The sequence below is a fragment of the Cibotium barometz genome, chromosome 1 (assembly GCF_041138505.1).
Source record: "Cibotium barometz isolate CiBa-2024 chromosome 1, ASM4113850v1, whole genome shotgun sequence".
Taxonomy (NCBI): Eukaryota; Viridiplantae; Streptophyta; class Polypodiopsida; order Cyatheales; family Cibotiaceae; genus Cibotium; species Cibotium barometz.
In genome coordinates, this window is record NC_141046.1 from 28,536,492 (window position 1) to 28,549,424 (window position 12,933).

Below are 12,933 nucleotides of genomic sequence, written 5' to 3' on the forward strand. Positions count from 1 at the left end.
TGATAATTTATTTTGCACTTATTTAAGTGTGGTTTGTGCTTAATTTCTTAAGCCTAAGACAAATTCTATCGTGGGTTAGTTGATCGGTTTGTTTTGGTGGATTTTATTAGATGTTTTTTAAGTTTTATATGACTCATCAGGTTCTGCCTAGATCACTTGTATCTAGGCATTTTTTAATGAGTGTTACACACGTGTTTCACTTGCTTACTTTGGAGTCTTGTTTGAGCAACACTACGTTCATATACTCTGGATTGATAAGCTGGCCACCAATTTTAATGCTTCTTTTGGCATGATTAATGTCCATTAGATTGAAAAGATGCAGGGGGGAAGAGAGCTTGAGCTCTTGCAAGCACACACACACACACTCACAAAACCCTAATAGAGAACACACAAGGTGAGAGGCTCTGAAAATCTTCTTCTTCTCTACTCAACACTCAACACACCATATACAAAGATAAGAGTACACAATAATATGAAAGGTACTCAACCAATACATACACGGGTTCTCTATAGTGTGAACCCGACTAAATGAGCTGGCGCTATAACTATGCCAGTCTCTAGAATGGCTGTCACACAGCCTGTCATCCCACTGGCCGCATATCTCCCAAGATCTCACCAACCATGCCAGTGGTGTAAGTGCGGGGCCTATCCCCCAGGCGGGTCATCAGTGTCCACCGCCTCACTAGAGCTCAATATCTCAACACTCCCCCTCGAGCTCAACTCCATCTCATGTACACCAAGCGAAGCCCTGAATCTGCGGAGCTTCTCTGTACCCAATGCTTTGGTGAAGATGTCAGCTACCTGATCCTCTGTGCTGACATAAACAAGGTCAAGGTCTCCTGCCAAGACCCTCTCTCTGACGAAGTGGTAGTGGACCTCTATGTGCTTCGTACGAGCATGGAAGACTGGGTTCCTGGCCAACTGTATACTGCTAATGTTGTCACAGAAAATGACAACTTGTCTATCCACAGATAGACCCAAATCTGCAAGTAGCTTTCTCAACCAAGCTACCTCACATGCTGCCATAGCAGCTCCTCTGTACTCGGCCTCTGTACTCGATAGAGCAACCGTAGGCTGCTTCTTGCTGCTCCAAGTCACAGCAGCACTCCCCAAAGAAAACATGAATCCACTAGTAGATCTTCTGTCTGAGATACTACCAGCCCAATCAGCATCTGTGTACCCATGTACACATATCTCTGTCCCAGTCTCATAGAATAGTCCACAATGCAAAGTAGACCTCACATACCTCAGTATGCGTCTCACTGCATCTAAATGCGGTTTCCGTGGAACCTGCATAAACTGACTCACCAACCCAACAGCATAGCTCAAATATGGTCTGGTGATCGTCATGTAGATCAAACTTCCTACTATGCTCCTATACATAGTAGGATCCTCCAAGATCTCTCCTGAGTCTGCACTCAACTTGCCATTCTGATCCAATGGCACAGAAATAGGCTTACAGCCTGTCATACCATACTTGGACAACATGTCCAAGCCATACTGTCTCTGCAGTAATCCAATACCATGTGGTGACCTAATCACCTCAATGCCCAAGAAATATCTGAGCTCCCCCAGATCCTTCATCTCGAACTTCTGTCTAAGTAAGATCTTTACATCAAAGATCTCTGCATCATGGTCCCCCGTAATGATCAAGTCATCTACATAGATGACAACAAGCACAACCCCTCTATCACCATGTCTCACATACAATGAGAAATCTGCATTGGCTACATGAAAGCCAATAGTGACAAGATATTCAGAAATCTTGTCAGACCATGCTCTTGGTGCTTGCTTTAAGCCATACAAGGCTTTCTTCAACCTGCAAACATGCTCGGGGTGACCCACATCCTCATATCCAGGTGGCTGCAACATATACACCTCTTCTTGCAAATCCCCATGCAAGAATGCATTCTTTACATCCATCTGATGTAAAGACCATTGTTTTGACGCAGCCACTGCTATCACAACTCTCACCGTTGCCATCTTGGCAACTGGGCTGAAAGTTTCCTCATAATCAATCCCATATGTCTGCGCATATCCTTTGGCTACCAATCGAGCCTTGTACCTGTTTATGCTTCCATCACTGTTATGTTTAACTTTGTACACCCACTTGCATCCAATGGCTTTCTTGCCTTCAGGCAATTGCACTAAATCCCAAGTTTCATTTCCATATAGTGCATCCATCTCCTCATCCATAGCTTTCTCCCAACACACATTTCCAACAGCCTCATCAATGCATGTGGGCTCAACAACCTGCACAACCTTTGCCATATATGCATAGTGATGTGCCACATAACCATCATATGTAAATCTCTGCACAGGGTTCTTCACTCTCCCTGATCTTCGCAGCTTTTCATTCATGGCTTCCATAGCCTTCTTTACACCAGGTGTTCTCATAGCTGGGATCCCAAGCTCCTCATCAAGGCTCATATCTGAGCCACTAGACTCTCCATCAACATGAGAATGCCCTGCAGAAATGTCAGGCATACCAAGGGGCTCAACCACTTTCTCTTTTCCTTTTCGTGATGTAGTAATCACATTTGCAGGGCTGGTATTATGACGCAGCCTGCCACTCCATGGTCTATCAACAGACCCACTAGATGAGGACTCTCCTGGTCCACTCAAAGACTGTGATTGCTGACCTGCATTCTGTGCAACCACACTTCCACTCACATCAGCCCCAACAGCTTCTTTTTCAGCAGCATACCAGCTGCTCATCTCATCAAAGACAACATCCCTGCTCACCCTCAACTCACGTGTAGCAGGGTTATAACACCTGTATCCCTTTTGCTCAAGGGAATATCCAATAAACACACATTTTTCAGCTTTCGGATCCAGCTTAGTTCTCAGCTCATCTGGCACATGCACATATGCAATGCATCCAAAAACTTTCAGATGAGACAAATCTGGTTTTCTGCCAGTAAACCTCTCCTCTGGAGTTACATCATGTATGGCTGCAGTTGGAGTCCTGTTCATGATGTATACTGCTGTAGAAACAGCCTCAGCCCAATAGCAATGCGGCATATTCTTCTCTTCCATCAATGCCCGCGCAATCTCAGCAATGTGCCTGTTTTTCCGCTCAGCAACTCCATTTTGCTGCGGAGTGTATCTGCATGTATACTGTCTCCGAATACCATTCTTCTTCAAATATTCAGAGAACTCATTGGAGAAGTACTCTCCCCCTCCATCTGACCTTAGGCACTTTACATATTTTCCTGTTTGCTTTTCAACCAAAAACCTGAAGTTCTGAAAGTGAGTGAACACCTCACTCTTCTCCTTCATGAAATATACCCACACTTTCCTCGTGTGGTCATCAATGAAAGTCACATAATACTTGCAGCCTCCCATAGATATGGTCTTCGTAGGACCCCATACATCTGAATGCACAACATCTAGTGCATTTCTGCTCACATATCTGTTACGTGGAAACACATGCTTTGTTTGCTTCCCAAATTGGCATGCCAGATGATTGAGCAGGGTTTGCAGGTTCGGTTTAACCCTGATGGGTGTTATGTTGAAGATTTTAAAGACAAGTGCAGGTTGGTTGCAAAAGGCAACAGAGTGGGCAGAATGTTTACGTTGGATGTAGACATGCCTGAAATGAGTGCTGCAATGTTTGCAAATGGTTCAGGAGTTGTTGCAGACACAGACATATGGCATAAAAGGATTGGTCATGTGAATGTGCAGAGATTGAAGTCTATGCAGACAAAAGGAATTGTGACAGGGTTGCCAAAATTTAAAGTGGAAGGTATGCAGAAAATATGTGAATGGCACATCTCCAACGTGGGCAATTGGATGAGCAGTGTCATCCCCTGTTTCCACAAAACCTGGTCTTTCCGGGTTTTTCATCTCCTTGAACCACTCTCCATGACTCGTCATGTGGTTCGAAGCGCCTGAATCCACATACCATACATTATCTTTTTGTGCTGCATCAACATTTTCAGACATGGCATTCACGACATGCTGCATAACAAACAACCTTTCATTATCCTCATTATTTCTGCTTGAGGATGCATAGTTGTTTTGCTGCACTTTCCCATTTTGCATGTCAGCTTGCTTCTTATAACATTCTGACTGCACATGTCCAGGCTTACCACAATAATAGCATTCTCGTGCATCATTATATTGCCTTTGCCAATTTCCACGGCCTCTTTGGCTCCCCCTGCCTCTGAATTTGCCTCTTCCACCTGCGTGTTGTTGTTGTTGATTTTGGGACTGTTGTTGCTGCTGCTGCTGCTGCTGACCATAATTCTGATTACCTGTTCGGCCACCTCCTTGACCGCGTCCACGGCCTCCTCTACCTCGTCCTCTTCCTGAACTCGTGTAGAAGGCCTGTTGCTCTGAACTGTTTTTGCTTTGTGAAGACTGTTGGTCTTCACCCAAGTTCTTCTCTTCGATAATCAGCATAGACACCAAATCTGTAAAGTTGGGAATGTTTTCCCGAGTCTGAATAGACGTCTTAAACGCCTTGTATTGTGGCCCGAGACCACGTAGACAGACTTCCACCTTGTCATCATCATCTACTGACACACCAATAGATGCAAGGGATTCCACAATACCCTTTATCTTCAATGCATAGTCATTCACAGACATGCTCTTTTTCTCCACAGTATGAAGCTCATTCTTCAACTGTATCTTACGTGCCTTGGTATTTGTTTCATACAGCTTTACCAAGGTGTCCCACGCCTCCTTGGGGGACTTGGCATCCTGAATGTGCCCAATCATGGTGTCCTGTATACTAATGGAAAGCCAATACATTACTTTCCTGGTTCCTTGGTTCCAATCTTTAAACTCTTTCACATCTACAGCAGTCGGATTTATATCCGGTATCTCCGGTGCCTCTTCATGCTCACCTTCTATGTAGTCCCAATAACCTTTTCCCATCAGGAAATTCGTTAACCTGAACCTCCAAGCATGAAAGTTATTCTTGTCCAGCTTCTCAGCCACAATCTGTGTTATGCCATCATTAGACATCTTGCCAAACACACAATTTTACCAGAAACTGCACTCTGGTTTTTCTGCACAACCTGCAGTATTTTCTGCACAGCGGTACTGTAGTACTCAAATGTCACAACCAGTGACTTCAATGTGCATACATACACCCAATGGCAACTGTAGACCTCTTTGCAGCACCCACAGTGTCTGCACAGTCAATCTGTCTTCCTGCAGTTCGTAAAACAGAGTTCTGCAAAGAATCGATGACTTACCCGCAGTGCTCGAAATCGCCTGCTTTCTGAAAAACGGAGGTCTAGAAGCGCCCGAAACGCGTTTTCGGCCCGAAAATTTCAGTCCGAAGGACTACAGTCTGAAGGACTGTATAGTTGCCCTGTAGCTTCACTCCCGCGAAGAAAGCTCCTCAATCAGAGATCGTTGCCAGTGCCTCCCGTAGAGCTCCCGACAAGGGTGTAGTCACCAACACAATAGGGAAGAGTAGTTGCAGCTCTTACCCTCGTACCGCTTCCTGTGGTTCTCTTGCTTTCAGCTCAGCCCTTAGCACGAACCACGCTCTGATACCATGAAAAGATGCAGGGGGGAAGAGAGCTTGAGCTCTTGCAAGCACACACACACACACTCACAAAACCCTAATAGAGAACACACAAGGTGAGAGGCTGAAAATCTTCTTCTTCTCTACTCAACACTCAACACACCATATACAAAGATAAGAGTACACAATAATATGAAAGGTACTCAACCAATACATACACGGGTTCTCTATAGTGTGAACCCGACTAAATGAGCTGGCGCTATAACTATGCCAGTCTCTAGAATGGCTGTCACACAGCCTGTCATCCCACTGGCCGCATATCTCCCAAGATCTCACCAACCATGCCAGTGGTGTAAGTGCGGGGCCTATCCCCCAGGCGGGTCATCAGTGTCCACCGCCTCACTAGAGCTCGATATCTCAACATAGATGGCATGCATTGATTTTTATGATCAACTATGGTTTTCATGGATTCGAGGAGCTTCTATGCTTTTATCCATGGTTTTATTAGGATCTTTTGATCTTTTGGATAATATCATGTGCTTTGAAGGTAGCATTTACCTTCGTTTTTTGCACTTAATTTTGGACTATGTTCCTTGTACTCTTGTACATATTCCAACTTGGATACCTAGTTGCTTATGTATCTAGGTGAATTATTTTTCTACCCTAGCTTTATTGTGTTTTTTGGGTAGTTATCATTAGAAAGGTGCCAATTATTCAAATTCTTTTCTAACGATGTACTCGAAAAGAGTTATTCCTTGATGTAGTCTCAAGAATATAGAGACGGATTTTAGTATATGAAAGTTTGGGATAAGGCCATCTTATTTCTTTTATAAAAGATTTTTTTCATATCTCCTAGACGGCATACTAGGGAGCTTCAAATTGGTGAGGTATGTATGGGTGGTATCATGGTGGTATGGGACACTACACAACAACACAAAGCAACTATAGACGCGCTTGATAGACGCGCAAAATAGCGGGCGCGTCTATAGGCGTTGCTTGAATAGAGAAATTACGGGTGCGTCTAACAGCGCGTGTATTGACGCGTCTATTCGCGCGTCTATATTGAGAATCTAACACTGCGTCTAACAGCGCATCTATTTACGCGTGTATTAGCGCGTCTATTAGTGCGTCTACACTGAGAATTAGATGCGTATTTAGACGCAAAACAGAGAATACAAAAAGTGAGATTTTGGTGTAGGCTGGTAAATGTACATCACTGCTTTTCAAAAATTGGCATTGAACATAGTGCACTACACCAAGACAAAATCAATTAAATAAGCAATCTAAATTATTGAAAGCTCCTAACTTATGCATAACATTCTATATACCGACCTTGCTCATGCATCCCCTAGCATACTCCCATTCTTCCATTGTGATATGCATCCCCTCGTCTTTCTCTGCTTTCTCCATTTCGTCAAGTAGTCAATCCACATGAATATCCTTTGGAAGTGCTCTTAAATACTGAGGGTATGGCACACGAGATCCGTGGTGTGTACGAAAGAGGGCCCTTTCTTCTTGTCTTCTTGCCTTTGCATCCTCGTATCTTGTCACCCATCTTTTCATCACATCACTATTAAGCACGCAATAGAGGTTGATATTATTAAGCAACTCCGTGTCTATTACTTTGTTGCGTCCTTTCCCTTGAGGTCATCCTCAGGTCTTCATCATCTCTCCATAGTCGTGGGAGAGAGCTATCCACATCAACAAGAAACTCAGAAATATATACAAGTGACTCTTGTACCAACCAACCCTCGGCCATGCTACCTTCGGGTCTTGCATTTTGTCTCACAAAACCCTTCAAGGTCTTCATGAAGCACTCAAGGAAGAACAACCATCGTGCATGTATAGTATCGCATATAGCAATCTCATCCACCAAATGCACTATGAGATGTAGTTGGCTTGTGAGAATAGAACATGGAAATGTCTCCTTCACTAAACAAACCACCTCCATTGACATAACTCGAGCATTCTCAAGCGTGGTGGGATCTATTTCCTTTGAGCTCACATACCTAGAAATAAAAAAGTACACCATATTAGCAATATGAACACCTTGCATGGAGCATTGATACGCATCACATTTTGTATCATGTAAAGTACCTCACAAGCTCGCCCATCTTGTAAATACAATCTTTCACGTCCTCCGATGCACTACGAGAAATGCTGGTAGGTAGTATGAACTAAACACACGAGGAATGGTTGATTAGTTGCTTCTAATTCACTCACAAATTTGAAAGAAAAAAGATATTATGCACATAAAATACTTACTTGGAGCATCTTGTGCCAATCATGAGATTTCAAGCCATATAATTGCGCTACACCTCTTTTCTTGCTCTTTGTAAAGGCCCCCTTCAAACACCTCATGCATCCAGTGGGAGTACGAATTGTAGTAATAGCACGCTTCACCGCCACCATCTCTAGCTTTGATAACCTCCACGGTGCACGAGGTAAAAAAACACGCCCATTTGGTCTCTCTTGTGGCCAAGCTTCACGCATCCTCCCTGTGGTACGTAGATCCTCCCTTATGCCTATGGAATCTCGTGTCCCATTCAAATGTTCCCAAATGGTAGATGCCACATTCTTGAAGATATACATGGGATCAAGCAGGTGATTGATCTTGAGGTGGGACCAATATGGTAAACGATAAAAGATGGAGTATCTAAACAAAAGCTGGAGTTAGCGGGCAATCTTTATTTCCAGCCAATATAGCACACAATAGTTACAAACCCTTACCGGCTCATGCCAAGTGGTGGAGGAGTCATGGAACCATCCCAAATTCTCATCCAATCTCCCACTGTGAGAGTGATTATGGGAGGACTTCATTCCAAGGGGCAACATATCTAGGATGATCAGGTGTGAGAAATCGATGGTGATTCTCATAGATGACCTTATTCAATGCGTCTGCCCGTGAGGCAACAAGCGAAGGACCACAAACAGGACATGCATGGTAACCCGATGTAGTGAGACACCTGAACAATAGACGCAATTAAGAGTTGAAGGTGGGTTTAGGGTGCCACATCCTTTGCCTACTCATAATTAGAAGTGCAATGCTTACCTGAACACTCGCCATAGCCTAGGAAGTCATGCATCGTCCACATCAAGATTACTTTGCAGTTGAAGTCTCGTGTGACGAGGGAGGCCTGCTCACATCATGCACCTCGATACCTCTCCAGCTCGTCAATCAAAGGCTCCACATAAACATCAGGATTTTTTACTTTATGTTTCCCTGGAATTAGAAGGGATAACATAACATGTCCTTTCTTAATCGCCATAGAGGGTGGAAGATTATAATTCACCAATATCACTGGCCATACACTGTAAGAGGTGCTTTTGAGACAAAATGGTTTCACACCGTCCATACCCAATCCAAGTCTCAAGCTCCTAGGTTCTTCCTTGAAGCTTGGTCATGTGTCTTCAATATGCTTCCACGCAAGAGTGTCTACGGGAGTTCTCCACTTGCCATCGGTTGATCGATGGGAGGAATGCCATGACATGAGCTCTGCAATGGATTTGCACTTGAACATATGTTGGATGCGAGGGATTATGGAAAAATGTCACAGAACCTTACGAGGCACGTCCAAAGTTTTGAGATCTGCTCTATATCTTGCCTCTCCACAAGTAGGACACTCTCTTGCATCCTTATGTAGTCCACGAAACAAAACGCAATTGTTGACGCATGCATGGATGCGCTTGTAATCTAATCCTCCAAGAGAGGTCACATATTGCCTTGCCATATCTCTTGAGGTCGGTAATTTATTCTCCCTTGGAAGCATTTTACACAATAGCCTGCACGTGAAGACCATAAATGAGGAAAAGCATTCGAGTACTTGACCCACTAGCATAATTCACCATGTTTGCAAAATAGACTTTAAAGCTTACTTGAGTAATGCATTCAAACTTGCATTGCTCCATCCATAGATGGTTTACAAGTTTAGTAACTCAAGGGAGGCACGTAGAACAGAGAATGTGCACCCCTCAAACAGTGGAGTCGATGCTGCGGCTTCATGAGATAATAGCAAAGGGCTACTATCACCATCACTCCATGCATCCGTATAACGGACCCTCCTGAAGATCCCACCTCATATCGCCGACGCTTTGCCTCCTCATCACGAGACGACCATAGAGCAACATATGCGGGTGTGGCACTGCATCCTGTATCAAATTAAAACGGGATCATAACTCAAACATATGAACACCCATAGGTATCTCAATCAACCTTAACTCTTTAGCACTTACCAGGTTTACGGTCGCATCCCATTCTCCATACTTTGAGATGTGATTGAGTGTAATCCTGCATGCACGATACATGTTTCCTCGACATCGATCACACATTTTGCGATGGTGGATACGTAGGGATTCATCCTCACTGGAGCTACTTGTTGAAGATGAAGACATCCTACAAATAAACAACCCAAAAAAAATTGCTCTTGTATCAAATTTCTAATCTAAAAACTTTGTGGCGCGTCTAATACCGCGTCTAAAACCGCGTCTATTCTGTGTGGTGCGCATTTATAGGTGCGTCTAAATCATGCTGTAAACGCGTAATTAAACGCGCATTTAGATGCGTGTATACACATGCCCTACACAGAACAGATGAGGTTTTAGACACGATATTAGACGCGACATTAGACGCGCCTATAGACGTGATTTTTATTTTCAAACCTACTTTTAGCGCGCTTGCTTTTCTTCACATACTTTTAACAGGCTTGCTTTGCTATTAACAGATCCACAGCCTAGCATCCACACTTATCTTCAAGCACCCACACTTATCTCCATGCTTACACAATCATCTCCAAGCACACAAGAGAAGAGGGTGAACAAGGAAGAGAAGAAAGAGAAGCAAAGGGTGAACAAGGAAGAGAAGAAAGAGAAGCAGCTTTGAAGAAGGACAAGAAGCTTCCATACCTCTATCCAAGGTAAGCCTCTTTAGGGTTGATCTTCTTTGAAAGTTGCTCTCTTTGGATTCGTCCCTTGCTCTCTTTGAAACGAATGTTTTTGGTACAACTGTTGTGCTTTTGTGTCGGGCGCATCGGGTGCATGTCCTTTTCGAGTTTTTAGAATAGTATGTCTGTCAGAGCGCATCTATAGACGCATCTGAGAGCGCGTCTATAGATGCGTCTACTCTGTGTTGGGAAACAAATAGCCGCATCTATAGACGTGCTATTATACGATAAGATAGACGTTGTGTTTTTTCTATCTTTTTTTTCCTCTCCTCTCTTTTTCTGTCTTTTTTTCTCCTCTCTTTTCCTCTCCTTTCTCTTCTCTTTTATCCACACTTTTTCTCCTCTCTTTTCCTCTCCTTTCTCCTCTCTTTTATCCCCACTTTTTCTCTCTTTTTCTCCTCTCCTTTCATGGAAATAAGTGATTGCATGAATGAAGAAAGGGATTGCATGAATGATGGAAAGGGATTGCATGATTGAAGAAGGGGATTGCATGAATGATGGAAAGGGAAAGCATGATTGAAAAAATGGATTGCACTCTATATTTTCCTCTCTTTTTCCTTCTCTCTTTTATCCTCTCTTTCCTTCTCTTTTCGTCTCTCTTTTTCTCTCTTATCTCCTCTCTCTTTTTCTCCTCTCTTTTCCTCTCTTTTCTCCTCTCTTTTTCTCCTCTCTTTTCTCCTCTCTTTTATCCCCGCTATGCATGCCTTTTCTACTCTCTTTCCTTCTCTCTTTTTCTCTTCTTTTTCTCTTCTTTTTCTCTTCTCAGTTCATCAGTAATCTTCTTTTTTTCTTTTTTCCAGTTCATCATGTGGCCAGGAAGCTCTTCAGGCTCACCTGATCTTCACTCAGGAGACCATCTTTCGGGACTTATATAACCTTTTGGGGCACCCTCCAGGGGAAGGACATCATGGCCTTCATGCAATTACAGAGATTGCTTTATTCACTACAAAGATCAACCAAAGAGATTGGCTGATGAGACCCTCGCTGGTGTTCACTCTAGGTATCCTAACCCCCCCAATGTTCAGTTCATAGATAAATGGGCCAAGTCAAAGATTGTTTCGATACTTAGCAATAAAAGATCTTCGCTTAAGAGGCATGCACTAGCGGAACTTGCCAAGCTCCAGGGAGGTCAACCACCAAGGGGCCCGCCCCACACCGCTCACAAGCGTGAGTGGAAGAAAGCAATGAAGTCAGCGAAGGAGGAACCCAGTCTAAAGCACGTGGAGGCACGAAGGATCCAAATGGAGCAATATGGAAGCATGCATTTTGGAGCAGGGGGTGTTGAATCATGGGAGGCCCAGTTTGTAAGTATCGATGTCAAATTATATTGTTTATGTAGTTTATTAGGAGGTTGTTTCTTTGTACTAATCCCTCCGCAAATTGTGTCATCTTGCAGCTTGATATCATGGGCAGGTACCCTACTCCTGTCGAGACAGCCAACCACCGCCACCATCGCAGAGGAGATACAAGGAGGCACTTCTATAATGACGGGTTGATTACTGAGGAGCAGTATATCCGAGCTACTGGAGAGTCCCCGAGGTATTTGAAAGTAATTAAATAATGTCAATATTATAAATAAAGATTTGATTTTTCATACATTGATATATGTTGTCCCTTGTTTACAGGACCCTGCAAAAGAAGATGAGGAAGAAGGAGGCGGAGAAGGGAGCACAGAAGGGAGCGAGGAGTAGTGCTAGCTACTCTTTTTTGTACTTAGCCACTGGCTTGGCTTCGTGCCTCTTGTATATACACTCCTCTTATTTTTGGTACTTGAAGCTCCACAGGAGGTGGCTTAGCTTCGTGCTATATGTACATACAAGCACTTTTTAAGCTATCAATTAATGCCTTGTAACTAAACGTTTTGGAGTTATAATGTTTTATTTGGAATTGTAATTAATGTCGGCTATAGACGTGCTTTTTGCAAGAGTGCTAATTAAAATGCGGTTGGCTGTAAGAATTGAATTACACAATGTGAAAATGGGATTCCTGTAACTACATGGCATACACTACACAGCATTCTGTTCAAGCACACAAAATTTAAAAAATATTCTGTAGCGCGTCTATATACGCGTCTGTCTGTTCAAGAAGCGTCTATTTACGCATCTACAAACGCGTCTATAATTGCATCTATAAACGCGTCTACGCATGCATCTGTATGTTTTTTAAAATTTCTCCCCGATCGTCTATGTGCGTCTATATGCGCGTCTATAGGAGCGTCTGTTTGCTATCTTTTAAACGTGCCTTTAGACGTGGGTCTATAGATGCGCTAATAGATGTGCAAATAGATGCACCCGTAAGTTCTTTTTTTAGTTGAGTAAACGCATCTATGTGCGCATCTGTAGGTGCTTTGTCTTGTTGTGGCTAGCGATCCCTCACATATATTATTTTATGGGATAATTTGGGCTCAAGATTATTGCTTTGCTTACATCACTTAGCATATTGACCTCGACATTCAAAGACAATCTCATTTTTTGAATTCATTTAAAATTATTGTGTGGGTATTCTCTA